Source organism: Centropristis striata, chromosome 8 (assembly GCF_030273125.1).
Source record: "Centropristis striata isolate RG_2023a ecotype Rhode Island chromosome 8, C.striata_1.0, whole genome shotgun sequence".
NCBI classification, from domain to species: domain Eukaryota; kingdom Metazoa; phylum Chordata; class Actinopteri; order Perciformes; family Serranidae; genus Centropristis; species Centropristis striata.
The window spans coordinates 21,278,881-21,293,920 of record NC_081524.1 but is presented as its reverse complement, the minus strand read 5'-3'; the positions used below and the strand labels follow the sequence as shown (position 1 = coordinate 21,293,920).

The 15,040-nt window shown below is 41.7% G+C and overlaps 1 long non-coding RNA gene across 1 annotated transcript; it reads left to right on the top strand.

Annotated features, from left to right (window-relative positions):
* The first annotated feature begins 596 nt into the window (after window positions 1-596).
* LOC131976074 (uncharacterized) lies at window positions 597-4,371 on the top strand. Its single transcript, XR_009394777.1, has 3 exons — window positions 597-692; window positions 2,708-2,749; window positions 4,076-4,371. It is a non-coding gene; the product is annotated as an uncharacterized LOC131976074 (long non-coding RNA).
* Window positions 4,372-15,040: the final 10,669 nt, after the last annotated feature.

Below are 15,040 nucleotides of genomic sequence, written 5' to 3'. Positions count from 1 at the left end.
TAAATATGTATTTCTTTCATAGAAAATGTGGCCCTGCTTGGCAGAGCAAGTCAGTCACGCCGCTATTCAGATGTTTATTCAGACGCATCCAATGCCATTGATGGAAACCATGAATCGCTTTACTCATATGGATCATGCAGCAGCACTGCTCAACACACCAACCCCTGGTGGAGAGTGGACCTACTGGAGATCTACACAATCTCCTACGTCACCATCACCAACAGAGGAGACAGTTATCCAGAAAGGATCAACGGGGCAGAGGTTCACATTGGCAACTCTTTAGAAGAAGATGGTGCCGCAAACCCACTGTGAGAACTTAACATTTATTAATATATTATGATATATATGAAAAAAGCACAATTTTGTACCTTTTATTACTTGCAGAGAAATTTTACCTTCAACCTCAGTCAAGTCAGCTCAGTTACTTTAAGCCTGACACTACAGTCTGCATCACTGATAATCCCCTACTAGATATTAAACATCATGTATGAGCTACTTTCTTTTTTTCTGTCTCTCTTTCAGGGTTGGTGTCATTGATAGAATCTCTCCAGGGGGGATATACCCTCTGCGTTTCACACCTGTGGAGGGACGTTACGTGACTGTTTTTTTACCTGGTCCACATAAAGTACTTACACTCTGTGAAGTGGAGGTTTATGGGTACCCAATTGGTCAGGAATCCAACTATACCAAAGGTAGGTTGTCAAAAATATCAGATAGGTGTTAGAGCCGGGGCTCTTAAAGCCTCCTGCACTCTGCCCCGGTTCTTTTGTTCTCGACTTGGTTTATAAAGTTTACTATTTACTGAAAGAATAATAGCCAAATGCAATGAGCAGCGCTGGACTCTGGAGTCCACACCTGGATCACCAGTCAGAGTGCCACCAAGTTCCAAAAGTCACAGTTATCTTCTGGGTGTGAGCCCCACCCCGACAATAGGTTGGACATTTTCAGGATTGGTCAATTTAGGATGGTGACGGCAGTAGCCAACCCATACTGGACACAATGTGGTTTATGTCTTTTCAAAGCTATGGTGTCATGCATGTATGTTTTTGTATGTTTCTTACTGAGATAGCTGCACCCTGACCTAGTTCTAACCGGTTTTCAGGAAAGGTTCAATAAGAGGGCACGTTGTGGTCTCTTAACCCAAAGCAAAATAGAAGAAGTGCTCTCTTTAACCTATAGCCAAATAGAAGAAGTCCTATAGCCAAATTGAAGAAGTGAGCCTTGCTCAGAATGAGGGCAGGGTGTGCCCCCTTGACCTGCAGTTCAATGGGGGAACTAAACTTTAAATGTTCGTTGAGCACTCTTCTGCAAAGTCACTGAAGTTTTCTAACAAATAATAGTTTTAACACTACAGTTACAGCTAAGCTAAGCTAAATATCCCTATCCTTCGAGGTGGTGCCAAGTTATAAGTATCTAGGTGTATATCTGGATAATAAGTTGGACTGGTCCCTAAACACAGACGCTCTCTACAAAAAGGGGCAGAGCCGCCTCTCTTTCTTCTTGAAGCTCAGATCTCTGGACATCTGTAGTAAGATGCTGCAGATGTTTTATCAGTCTGTGGTGGTAGTGTGTTGTTTTATGCTGCAGTCTGCTGGGGAGGCAGCATCAGACACAGAGATGAAGGCGGTTGGACAGACTGGTCTAAAGAGCTGGTTCTGTGGTTGGAGCCAGGTTGGACACACTGGAGGAGGTGGTGGAGATTTGACCTGTCAACATGTTCTAGTCCATCCTGAAATACCCAGATCATCTGCTACACAAAACCTTTATGGACCAAAAAAACAGCAGTGGACGGCTCCTCTCTCTCTGTTGCAGGACGGAGAGATACAAAAGATCCTGTCTCATTCTAACAGAGATTCTACCAGACTAACTGCATTTACCCTCAGTCTAAATAAAGTAATTTTGATTTGATTTTGATTTCATAGGCTAATAACAAACACTTAGCTCTCAAGCAACTCATCTTAAGAAGGACTCTAGTGTGCACACCAATGTTGTAGTCAAGACCACCTAAAAAGAGACCAAGTCAATACCAAAACCACAGTGTATCAAGACTAGGACAAGACCAAGACTTTGAGGGGTCAAGACCGAGACAAGACCAAGACCGAGACAGGGCGAAACCGAGTCAAGACCAAGACCAGCCCCAGCCGTCTCTGTTAGCATTGCTTTGCAGAATTTACAAGTTGCACTGTGTTTTCTTTTTTTGTAGTTGTGCACAAAAAATCTTTGTGGTTCAGGGAACCAAATTTGTCTCTCTTCTCCTGTCACTCACATGCACTTTTGTGGGCGGCGTGTGAAAGGAGGCGGGAGGGTTGTCAGCTGTTAATGGTGACAACAAGTTCAAACGATATATGAGTCATGTTATTGGTTGTATTAGTAAGTAAATCCAAAAATGCACAGTTGTGGTCTTGACCGGTCTTGAAATAAAATCCACAGTCTGCTTTGTCAGATCCAAGACAAGACTGAGTAAAAATGCAGTCAATTCCAGTCTCGAGTACTGGTGCACACTCTATGGGTCACAAAAGCTTATGCGATGCAGTGTTGCCAACTTTTTTCCAATGAAAGTAGCTTAAACGAGCTCCGAAAGACGCTAAAAGTTGCCAGATGACGTAATGCACTAATTTGCATATTTATGACATCAAGGTGCATGCAGAGTTTATTTCTATGTCTGACTCAAATCAGTGTATCAGTGCTGATAATACATTCTTTGCAGGAGACAACCCGGTACTGCCAGATTCCCATGAAGAATCACAAGGTAATTTACAGCCAATTAATTACAATACTAACATCAGAAAAGTGCACTCAGTAGAGTGCAGATCAGATAGATAGGAACTCGGCTCAGAAAAAAAATATTTAAAAAGTTGGATGCTGGTCTGGATGCTTGTCTTGTGGACACTTTTACAATTCAGTGTGTTGATCCATTTATTAGAATCAAATAACAGTGAAATCAGTTTACTTAGGGAAAATACCGATGTAGCCAACATGGTCTCACAGAAATCCGTGAAATAGCCACAGATTTCGCTTAACTCAAAATCTGTGGAATAGCCACGGAATTGCTAAAATTTCCGTGAAACTGACACGGTTTTCGCTACAATGCAAGTTAATGACAGTCATATCCCATGGCCATCCCATTGATTTTTTTTCCTATTGGTTTGTTCCAAGTCACGTGACTTTCAAGGTTCTGGCGGTCAGAACAAAAAACTTGGCGGACAGTTCTCTCATTTTTAGTGAAAAAATTAATATTTTGACTTTGTTTCTGCATAAAAATGGATTTTGATCACATTTCTAGCGAGAAATATATGTTTTATTTTCTAAATATTCACTCAGTGAATGTACATAATCACTTTGTGGTGAAGATCTCGCCAGAAAAATATGATTATCTTCATCATTATCTTGCATTGTAGCGAAATCCGTGTCAGTTTCACGGAAATTTGAGCGATTCAGTGGCTATTCCACGGATTTTGAGTTAAGCGAAATCCGTGGCTATTTCACGGATTTCTGTGAGACCAGGTTGGATGTAGCACATAAGTGGTGTACCTGCAGTCAGAGCACTGGAGAGAGCTGGCTGCACCACCGGAAGATATTTTTTAGTAAAGATTGCGACCCCCTTATAGTCATAAAGCAGCGGTGTTTTGGACGGACGGACAGACAGGCTCATGCATTAATATCTCTGCATGCTTTGCAAATACTGCTAACTAACATTCGTCACTTTACAAGCTGATATGAACAATTCCTCTTTCACATGAGATTTCCAAGTACTTCAGATGAAACAAGTTTGCAAATATATATATATATATATATATATATATATATATATGTATATATATATATATATATATATATATATATATATATATATATATATATTTTTTTTTTTTTTTTTTTTTTTTTTGGGAGATAGAGGAGATAATTTAGATTACCCTTGAAATCACTCAGTCACAGAGGTTGCAGTTAGATAAAATAAAGGTCAGAATATTGCTCCTGGAAGGGCACTATGGACTGAAGACATTTATTTAAGTAAAAATAAAATGTCTGCCAGCTTTTGCTGAGTTAATCAAGGTATTTGTGCTCCCTCTACCAGGTGAGTGATCACAACAACCCGGCAGGTGCTACTGTTGAACGCCAGCCTTCCAACAGGATGGATGGTCACTACGGTACCGTTGTTATCCCTGGAAGACAGGAGCACCTGACCCTGTGAGAGGCCGAGGTTGATGCCTCTGCCCTGGATTCACTTTCAATTTTTTCTTGCAAGAACTTAACCAATGCTGTCATATGAAAGTAACCAAAATAATCGATTCAGCTTCAATCTGATTGTTCTCATGACTAATAACCAATAAAACTGTGTAAAATGGGACTAAGTTTGTCTTAGACTAGGGGTGTCAAACTCAATTTAGACAATGGACCGTACAGCTCAATATCACCTCACTAGTAACACAACTGCATAATAACCTAAATAACAACACCTCCAATTTAATTACCCCCATTCTTTTAATGTAAAGAAGTAGATTCTCAAACGGCAAATAATTAATCTATTAATTAACAATTAACAGATAAATTCATCACCTGCCTTGCAAAACATTTACATTTACAAATCAGTGTAAAAAAAATCTTCCCCAGGGCCAGATTGGACCCTTTGGCCGGCCGGTTCTTGTCCTCGTGCTGCATGTTTGACACCCGTCTTAGACAGACATTAGTCAGGTAAACTGGGTTTTTGATTATTTCTGTGATAATATAATCTACAACAATCATTTGTGAAATAGGCCTACTACCTGTTTCCATTTCTAATTATGTCTCACTGTCTCTTGTGATTGTACTGCTACTGCTGCTGCTGCATTATATATCATCTTTGCTTAAAAGAACTTTATTTAACTTGAGCATCACTAAAGATAAAAAGTCTGACGTGTTTTTTAACAGCTGCTGTGTGCTGAGCAAAATAATACTGATGGATTAAAGTTAAGAAGGAAAATAACTGGTTGATCTCTATGTTCAAACATACATTTAAGACAAAAAAAAGCAATGGGGCTGATAGCAAGTATTTTATTTTTTTAATAGACAAAATATTATAAAAGACATCCTGAACACATTTACGCCTGCGAATAGAATAATCTGTTTAAGTATTCGGAAAATGTGACGACAGCCCCACCCCTTTAAAATGGGCACCTGACTTACAAGACCACTTCTTCATGTGAAACCACTAGTGATGGGAACTTCGGCTCTTTTTAGTGAGCAGGATCATTTGGCTCAGCTCACCAAGAAGAGCCGGCTTTTTTGGCTCCCAAATGGCTCTTCATTTTATTACTTACCTTTTATAATTCAGCCAAATTTAGCGCTGTTTTGACTTGTGATTTGTATTTGAACACATATATCACTTAAATGTCAATAAATTGCTGTAGCCAATTGCATTTACAGTTGTAAAATCCCTTGTTAACTCTCTAACTTTCTTGAAGAACCACTCTGCTACACAAAGCAGATAGAAAATGCCTAAAAAAAACATAAGCATATAAATTAAAAAAGCATAGCTATTGACATTTTAATGTCAGGAGTAACAGGTGGAGTAGTGGCAGAAGCAGCATGCTAGGCTGCCTTTTTCCTTCCAACTGAACTGTTGGATGTACAGTTGTCAAATGCCTGTAAGTTGTTAGTGGACCCTGCTCGATAGGAGAGCTTCACTTTACAAATCCTACACTGTGCTTTCATGTTGTCACAAGTGTCAAAATGCATCCAAATGCTGCGTCTTTTTCGACTTTCACTCATCTTTGCACCACACTCCTCTCTGAAACAAACAGATGGATAAAAAGTCACAGATTAAACATGTGTGGTATGATTCTTTCAACTGTTCACGTTGGCATTTCTAATCTTACCACAGGACTTCTGAATTATGAACATGTGTTTGTTTAGTGTCATCTTATTCATTTAAATTTTCCTTCTATCTCATTCTGGAGCCGATCGATGAAATCACCTGCACCAAGGTGTGCTGTACCAAAATGATTTAAACCCCTTACAAGTTAATTCACAAAAAGTACATTAAAGCTGAGAGAAACTTGCAGCCTTTTTAGAAACAAAGAGCTCATCACAGAATATTTGATAAGTAGCTAGCGTAACATGAGAAGGACATAGCGTCATGTTGGAGGAGTAAACATGAAACACAAAGTGCCAAAAGTCTTTCTGGCAATCACTCAAACACACACTGTTGAAACTAATCCAACATGACGACTCCTCCCTCTCGAAGAAATAGTTTCAATACAAATATACTTATTCTCTCTCTTTCCAAATGATGGATGTGATAATATACCTTTCTGATACCTTTGTCACCTCTCTGTTATATATAAAGCTGCAGCTTAGTTTAGAACAGGGGTTTTCATTATTACTGTTATTGATGTTGCTTTGTATGTTCCAGGCAGGCTTAGAAAAAGGTTTCAATAATAAATGTCATACACATCTTTATTTTTTTTTAAATGTCTTAAAGATGTTTGTATGTTCTTAAACATATTTTTAAAAAACATTTTTAACATCTTCATCTGTGTATGTGCTCAAATATTTTATACACAATATTTTAAACACAATCTTTGTGTATGTTTTAACACTTTTTAAAACACTTTTTAACACCTTTGTGTGTATTTAAACATATTTTGAATACATTTAAATATACTTTTGTTAAAAAAAAAAAAGATTTTCACTTAAGGAAACACAATTAAACTTTTAAAACTGATTTTTTAAACATGTTCATAATGTTTTCCGACGTAATCCCATTAACACTTACACAGTGGGCTGAAACACTGAAAATTATCTTCCCTCGTGCATAAATCCTTAATATAATTATGTTATATATATATAATTATATATATAATTATAAACCTTATTTGCTAACCTCTATTTCAGTGGGAACAATGAGTCTGTGTCTTTGATGTGCACAGGCAGTTGATGCAGGGATGTAGAAAGGAATAAACGCAAAGCGATCATCCTCTACCCGCAGACGTGACCGGTACTTACTTTTAGTCATTGTCAATGTGGAAAATCCACACTCACACAGGTAAGTGGAGGTGAAGGGGATGAACACTTTTACAGCTTTTTTGGTGAGGTGGGGGAACTCAGTCTCCACAGACAGCCAGAGGTGACACTCTTAAACTGTAAATCAGTTAAGACGATGGGCCGTACAGCTCAGTTTCATCTCACCAGTAAAACAACTTCATAACTAGAAAATTTCCTCTGGGGAAATTCTGAAAGGGCCACGGGGGCTACGATGAGATTCTTCAGAGATTTCAAACAATTAATTCTAGTAATGTTATAATACTATATTATATACAAGGAGCACACCTACAACAAGCATTCCTTTTCAAGTATTTATTTATACAGCAACCTATGCCCTTTAACCTCAAAATGTATGTGTGTGTGTGTGTGAAACTTTCAGGAATTTAGGGGAATAACACTGTAGGGGCTATATGAACTGAATTGAATAAAAATGTGCCAGCATTTTCTTCACTTCAGCCTTCAAAACGGTGCCTTTCCAAATGGAGGTTCCCTGTGTTCCCCAAACAAAGAAAGACAGGTTTGTGAAGTAAGCAGACCGGGCTTCATTGACTTGTGCATTAAAAAAGGTGCGGAGATCCTTGAGGTGCAAGCGATGTACTTGTAGTCCAGTGGCTTTCCACAGCCGCTCTGTCATACGACACTCCTGTCCCAACCTGCAGACGACGGTGTCAGTCATCCACGGGAAAGAAAATGCAAATAACCCTGGTTCTTACTTTAAAAAGGTGCCACAATGTCCAGCAACATGGTGCAGTGCTCATTAAAAGACTGTGTTAAAAAACTCCACATTGTTGTGGTTCAAATTAAAATCACAGACAAAGTGCTCTAAAAAGTGATTTACGGTACTCTCTGTTATGATGCGGGAACACATTGTTCTTTTAGGGCACAGAGTCAGCATTTACATTTAGATTGAAGAAAATATATTTGTGATCGCTGATTAGTAGGTCCTCACATTGGACATGATCAACATCTAAGCCTCAGTAAATCAGATAAGAACTGGCCTGCTGGACCAGGAGGGCGATAGCTTAAAACACAATAAAAAGGCTTAAGCCGAAGTTCAAATGTAGTGTAAGGATCAGTGTTCACCAACTGGCAGGAGAACCGATTTTTCCAGACTACTGCTAGACCACCACCATGGCCTGGCAGACGTGGAGTAGGGGTGTGCATTGGCACTTCCCTCACAATTTGATTCAACTACGATTCACCAGGTAACAATTCGATTCAATTCGATTCTACGATGCATTGCGATGCATAACAATTATACTGCACACAACAAGGGACATTTTTCGTCAGTCATGGGGCAATACAAGCAGTCAGATAGGCCTAATAACAATAGATTTTATTGGCTATATTTTGAAAAGATGGCAAGATGAATCTACTGCCTGAGTTCATCTAAAAGTAAGGAAAGAGAAATGCCTCCTCCTGCCATAAAAAAGGAACCTGCTGAGGTGAAATTAACATCAGCATAATGTCTAGCCCTTGTTCCTGAGGTAGGGAAGACGTTAGCGATATCCCACCTAGCTAGCTATCGCTAGTTTTCATGACGCAAAAATGTAACGTTAACGAGTCGACTTTAAATAGGCAAATACAATGGTAATTACCTATCAATAGTACTTTCTATAAAAACGTAAATGTTAAGTTCTGTCAAATACTACCACATAGTTCAGTCACAACATATCAAAACAGCTGGTCCTCTAGCTTACCTGTGCTGCGCCTGCACATCAACACATGGCTAATTTGAATATTCAAATGAGCCATGTGTTGATGCGCACAGTCTCGAAGGATTGGGAGTGGGTCGGGTTAGCGTTGTGTTTACTGGAACTTTGACAGGGGCGCAAATGCCACCTTGGCCGTAAATTGAACATTTTTTCACAGGGCATCAAGGCCAGAGTGTGGGGCCGTCGTTGCCGTCGTGAAATTCCCACCCTGTCCCCCACAACTTTCCACTGGAGGCCAGGAAATAAACATAATCGATTTTGGCACTTTACTAGCCTGGCTAACACCAGACAAATCTCAAATGAGATTTGGTCTGGAAACCAACCGTTCATTTCTCCGTAGAGGAGGTGTGGTTTACGATCTTCCGGAGCCGTTTATTGGGCGCTTAGAATGTCTATCAAAAGCGTCTGTAGGTAGCTCGTAGCCAATCGTATCAGTTATACCAGATGACATAGTAGAGCGACAGAAATGGATGTTTGTTGTGTGTGTGTCTGTGAGAGAGTGTTGCTTGCTGCGTTGCTTCTCCAGTTCTCGCTTTCTGCAAGATTTATTTTCACGCTTTATTCCCCCTCATGTCATTCAGCCACACACATCCACTGATTTTATGGGCAATAAACAAGCTGCTGCGGGTCTCTCGGCGGCTCTGCTGTCCCCTGGCTCGTAGCAAGATCACCGGTGAGACCGCCGGTGATCTCGCTACGAGCCGGGGGACAGCGGAGCCGCCGAGAGACCTTTCGCCTTTCAACTTTCGCTCTAAACTATTTAAAACACCATCTACAGCTAAAGAGAGTTTCGCGTCTGCAGCAGCCATGTTGGATCAGTAAGAAAACTACAAGCTTCCAAGTGCTGAGTAGTACGCGTCATCGTCTTGCCGTCCCTCCCCGCTCTGTGATTGGATCCCTAAAACAGGGCTAAGAAACTGCCCTGGTTGCCAGACCGCCTGGAGATTCGAAATTAAATTCGAGCGCGCAAGGCAGTATGGGTATACCCAGGCTAGCACTTTACCACATCAATGCTGAATCGTGCATGCCCCGCATTGCGATGCATCGCCGAATAGATTATTGTTGACACCACTAACGTGGAGTCCCAATATAAAAGCAATCCATGGGGCATAGTTCATTGAAATGTATAAACTCCATGTTCCTTTTCCAGGTCTCAGTCAAGATGAGAAAAGCCAATTTTTTTCGTGTGAACAAGTTGCTCAGAAGGTGGGCCTTATTTGCTATTGAGCGTGCATTTATCAAGCACATTTTAAAGGACATCAGCATTCCATCATCAGCATAGGAAAGTGTTTTGGTGCATGCAGTATGCCGGATAACCCGCTGGCTAGGGCGATGCCGACGGTTGCGAGGGCGTGAGCACCATTTTGTGATTCTGCCTGGAATGGGTAGGGGAGAAATAACAGTGAGTTTGGGCAGAGCCGTAGTGAACCCACCTCGTCACACGGGGGAGCTAGCTCTGTATGTGGGTGAGGGAGAGGCTTACCTGTGGTGACCTACGCTGACCAGGTGAGGATGATTAGGACATGAGGTTTGCGATAGTCAGTGCGAGGGAGAGGTCCTAATGGAGTGAAGGATATTGTCAGTGAGAGTGCGTAAACCTCGGCTGTTTGGATGGATACCATCAGGGCGGTAAAGAGATGAGCGTTTCCAGAAGAGATTAAAATTGTCAATAAAAGCTACGTTGCAGGCTGCACATGTTGATTTCAGCCAGGTATGGAGGCTCAGTGTGCAGCTAAAACAATCGACACCACGGCTGTGAGGAGGTATGGGTCCGCTGATAAAAACACGCGGGCCACGAGGGAGTCAAGAAGTTTATTAAAATACCGTTTGAGCAGTTCGGAGGACTGGTCAGGAATGTTGTTACAGCCAACGTGCTCGACAACATCCTGGGCGAGTGTGTGTGTGTGTCCAGGATGTGTGTGTGTGTCCAGGATGCTAGCAGAGTTTTCCTGGATGTCTGCCACCTTAGCACCAGGGAAGCAAAATGTCTTTTCATATTTATTTCCCACATTTCTCACAATCCAGTCTCCAATGATGAGCATGGTTGGAGGGGGAGAGGTCGGTGAGGGAGACTTCAACTGTGGTGGAGGAGTGGATGAAGGTGTGCGGACAGAGTGAGGAGCAGGAGCTTGCTGCGGCGCAGGTGTAAATTGCGGTATTGAGCGGCGAAACCTGGGGCGAGGAGTGACCGATGGAGGGATCTGCGCCAGCGGGGGACTGCAGGGGTCACTGGATGTAGGAGGAGGCCGGGATTCAACAGCCATAAGAGGAAAGTCATGCAGGTCCAAAATGCTGTATCTGTTCTGCAGCTAGATGGTGTGGTGAGGAGGTGCATTTGAAGAGCGTCTCCCTCTTTTGCTGCAAGCACCGACCATAGATCAGCGTTCCTTATGGGATGGAGTGAGTTTGAGTTTGAAGTGGTATGAGGGTCAGACATCCAGAGATACGTGCTGCCTGTGTTTCGGACTGAGGAAAGGAGAGGATTAGCTGGGTGTCGTCTGCAAAGCTATGATAGGAGAAGCCATGCGAGTGGATGAGAAAGCCAAGCGAGTTGATGTAAACCAAGAAAAGGAGCAGACCAAGGACAGAGCCTTGAGGGACCCCAGTGATGAGTGGACAGGGATCTGGGATCTCCTTGAGATAGGACTTGAGTAGAGAGAAGGCAGAGCCAGTTACTCCGAGGTGGTGAAGGGTGGAGATAAGGATCTGATGGTCAACAGTATCAAAAGCCGCAGAAAGGTCAAGTAGGACCAGCACAGATGAGAGAGAGGCCGCTTTCGCCTTGTGAAGCTGTTCAGTCACAGCGAGAAGGGCAGTCTCTGTTGAGTGGCCCTTCTTAAAACCAGACTGGTGAGGGTCAAGGAGATTGAACTAGGAGAACGTAAAGATGAAGTAGAATTTCTTGGGGTTGGAGAAAGAGGATTGGATTTTGGTCTGATAGAAAGAGCGTTTTTCAGTGGAGATCAAAGACGAGAAATTGGTAGTTGCAAAGGTCATCAGGGTGTTTACATTTCTGCCATTGCTTTCTGATGCCCGTAGAGAAGCTCTGGTGGCACGCACTGAGTCCGACAACCAAGGGGCAGGGGAGGATTTGCGCACTTTAGTAGAGAGGAGAGTGTCGGTTGCAGAGTTAGGCTACAGGAGTGAGAATGAGTCGGATAAGGAAGGGAGGAAAGAACAGATGAAGCCAGAGCAGGGGCAGAGAGAGAGCGAAGGTTACAACGGACAGGCCCAGTGTCTGTCGATGAGGAGAGACGGTCCGATCGGGAGAGTGGGAGCGAGTAATTGATGAAGTAGTGATCAGACACATGAAGTGGGGTTACAGAAAGATTAGTGGTAGAGCAGCTCCTGGTGAAAATGAGATCTAGGTGGTTGCCAGCTTAGTGAGTAGGCGGTGATGGATTGAGAAAAAGAGCGAAGGAGGAGAGTAGAAGTAGTAAGTCTGGTGACTTCTCGAGCTGGATGTTAAAGTTGCCGAGAAGAACAAGTGGTGGGCCATCTTCAGGGAAGTTTGACAGGGGGACGTCAAGCTCCTACAGAAATTCTCCCAAAGGACCAGGTGGGCGGTAGAGAACAACAATGGTTATTAGTGAGGGAGAAATTACGGTTACAGCATGGAATTCGAAGAACCGTGGGGAAAACTGTGGGAGTGGATGGAGGGAGAACTTCCAGTCATGGTTGGTGAAAATATACCTGTTCCTCCACCCCTACCAGTGGGTTCAGTCGCGTGTAAAAGGAGAAAGCAGCAGAAAGAGCTGCAGGAGTAGAACAGTTGGTTGGTGTTAACCACGTCTCAGTGAGGGCAAGGAAGTCCAGTGATTGCTGGGCAGCAAAGCCAGAGATGAACTCTTTCTTAGGGCACGCAGACTGGCAGTTCCAGAGTCCACCCTTGACAAGGTGCTGAGTATGTGTCGAGCGAGTGGGCTGTACAAGATTGTGGTAAGTATGGTAGCATAGGCGTGGTTTAAAGTATCTATGAGTAGAGACTCGAACCGGGATTGAGAATGCCTTTATGGTCAGGGAATGGAGAAGGAGCAATGGCCCAAGAGAAAATCCACCAGCAGCCCCTTGGGACTTGGGACTCGGGATTTAAACCAAAAAGCCACCCCCAGCTCAGGGGAACAAAATAACTTCAGATTAGCTCTTAATAGCTACAAATGACTGCTCCTAATGGCTACAGATCACCAGTTAAACAATAAGGCAAATCAACAGGCTGAGAAAAGGCTAAAGAGGAAACTTCTCTCTTCCTCCAGAGGGCCGGGCCTCCAGCTACACAAAGGGCCCAGCGGACAGGCTCGGGCCTGTGCAGAGACCACTTCTCCTGCAGCTCCAAGGGACAAATGCCCTGAAGGCCTAGAAACCAAGCCATGCTGAAATTCATATGGCAGATGTCACAAAGAAATCACCAACAACACAGCAAATTACTCTGGAAAACACAGAAAACCAACAACGAACTAATTCTTCACCACAGGGATTTCTGCTTCCCCTTCCCATCTACAGACAGTGGTAACGCACTGGGCTAGATCTCTTAAAACAAGCAAGAACAAGTTGTTAAGGAAAATGTTTCATCAGTCCACAAAACAAAGGCAGAATTGTTCATGAAGAACATGCAGCACTACGTATGGTGTAAAAAGGGCCCTGCATTCCAATATGAGAACATTATCATTCCAACAGTGAAGTATGATGGAGGGAACATCATGACTTGGGGCTGTTTTGCCGCCTCAGACGCTGGACCACTTGCCATCATAGAGGGGGAGATTAATTCCCAATTTTATCAAGAAATCCTTGTCGCGGGGTTCTTCTATCAACCTTGTCAAAAATTTAAAAATCCAGGCTTAGTCAGAACATTTGTGTTCTGAGTTTTTATTATCCTTCTCACCAGGTGCAAACAGTGCCAATATGTAAAAACCCCCAAAATAATAAACAAAACAATAAAGTAAATGAAGCAAAAATGCTATATATACAAGTACCAAACCAAAAAAGATAGAAAACAAGAATGAGTTCTTCAATAACTCAAACTTTGCACAATATTCAATGCTCTTCTCAAATCACTGTTACCTCCTCTGTAACAAAACCACTCTCTCCCAGATCAGGGCTCTGGCTCCCTCTTATATAGAGGTATAGGGGGCTCCTCCCCCTAGGAATAATACATTTCTAAAAAAAAATAACAAACATATTTTAACCAACAAAAACATCAATTCAATTCACAGGTAATCATCTCCTCCATGGTACAAAAATTCCCACAGTTTGGTCACCGTTTCTCCTCCATAGAAAAGGTCTTTTACCCGGCAAATTAACATAATTACAGTTTTTTTCAATCGCAAACAAACGCTTACCCATACTTCAGATACTTTTTCTAAACTCTTAACACAGACTCACACCTACAAAACACAACTGACCAAATGGATAATTTTCTTATCAAAAACACATTTTGTTAAATATATACTAACTCTTCATTTCAAAATAGAACACATCTTTCTCGCACACACTAACTTTACCAAAACACTGGAGATCTGACACAAAATGAAATTGTTCTGTCAAAGAATAACACTTGTTTTCACTTCACAAGGTACATGCAGTCAATCAAAGTACACCAGGTTTCAAAATACTGGCTATTGTTGACATTACAAAAAGTGCATAGACTTTTATGTTTCAGTTTTACAGGTATTTGCATGCAAAACATGCAATCCACCGTTTTTACACTAAATTTCGTGGTTGGGAACTGTATGTCCACATGTAATGTTCACATTCAAAAGCATTCCAGTAAAAAGCAAATAGGTTTGTTTTTTCCTTTACTGTTTAGGAGGTACATTAGAAATATTGTTTACAATATGATAGAACAGAAAAAGTTTTACAGTATTGCTTACAGTAAAACTGTCATGTTCTGTGTAAACTTTGCATGTGTGCCTTTAAGGGTAATTTATTTTTTCTTGCTTAAGCCTTTGATGTGATAGGTGGGTTAAGTCACATGATTTTGAGGCTTTGATCATGAAAGCTTTGATCTCTTCATGCCATGAGGTCAGCTTATGCTTTCTAGTTTGCTTTATCATTTCGCTGTTTTGCCTTGGAAAAGGATCACTTGTAAGTTATCTTCACGTTTTTAATAATTTCAGTGTTTAGTTATTTGCATGTTGTCTCTGTTACAGTAATATATTGTATTATTTAATTAATTTCAGTTTTACAACACTAAAGACCTGTGAACAGTATTCTAGTTTCTGTCCTTCTTTTGGAATGTGTTCGCTATCTGTCAATTTGTGTACAGACACTCACACACTCTGAGGACAGAATAAAAACTGAACAAA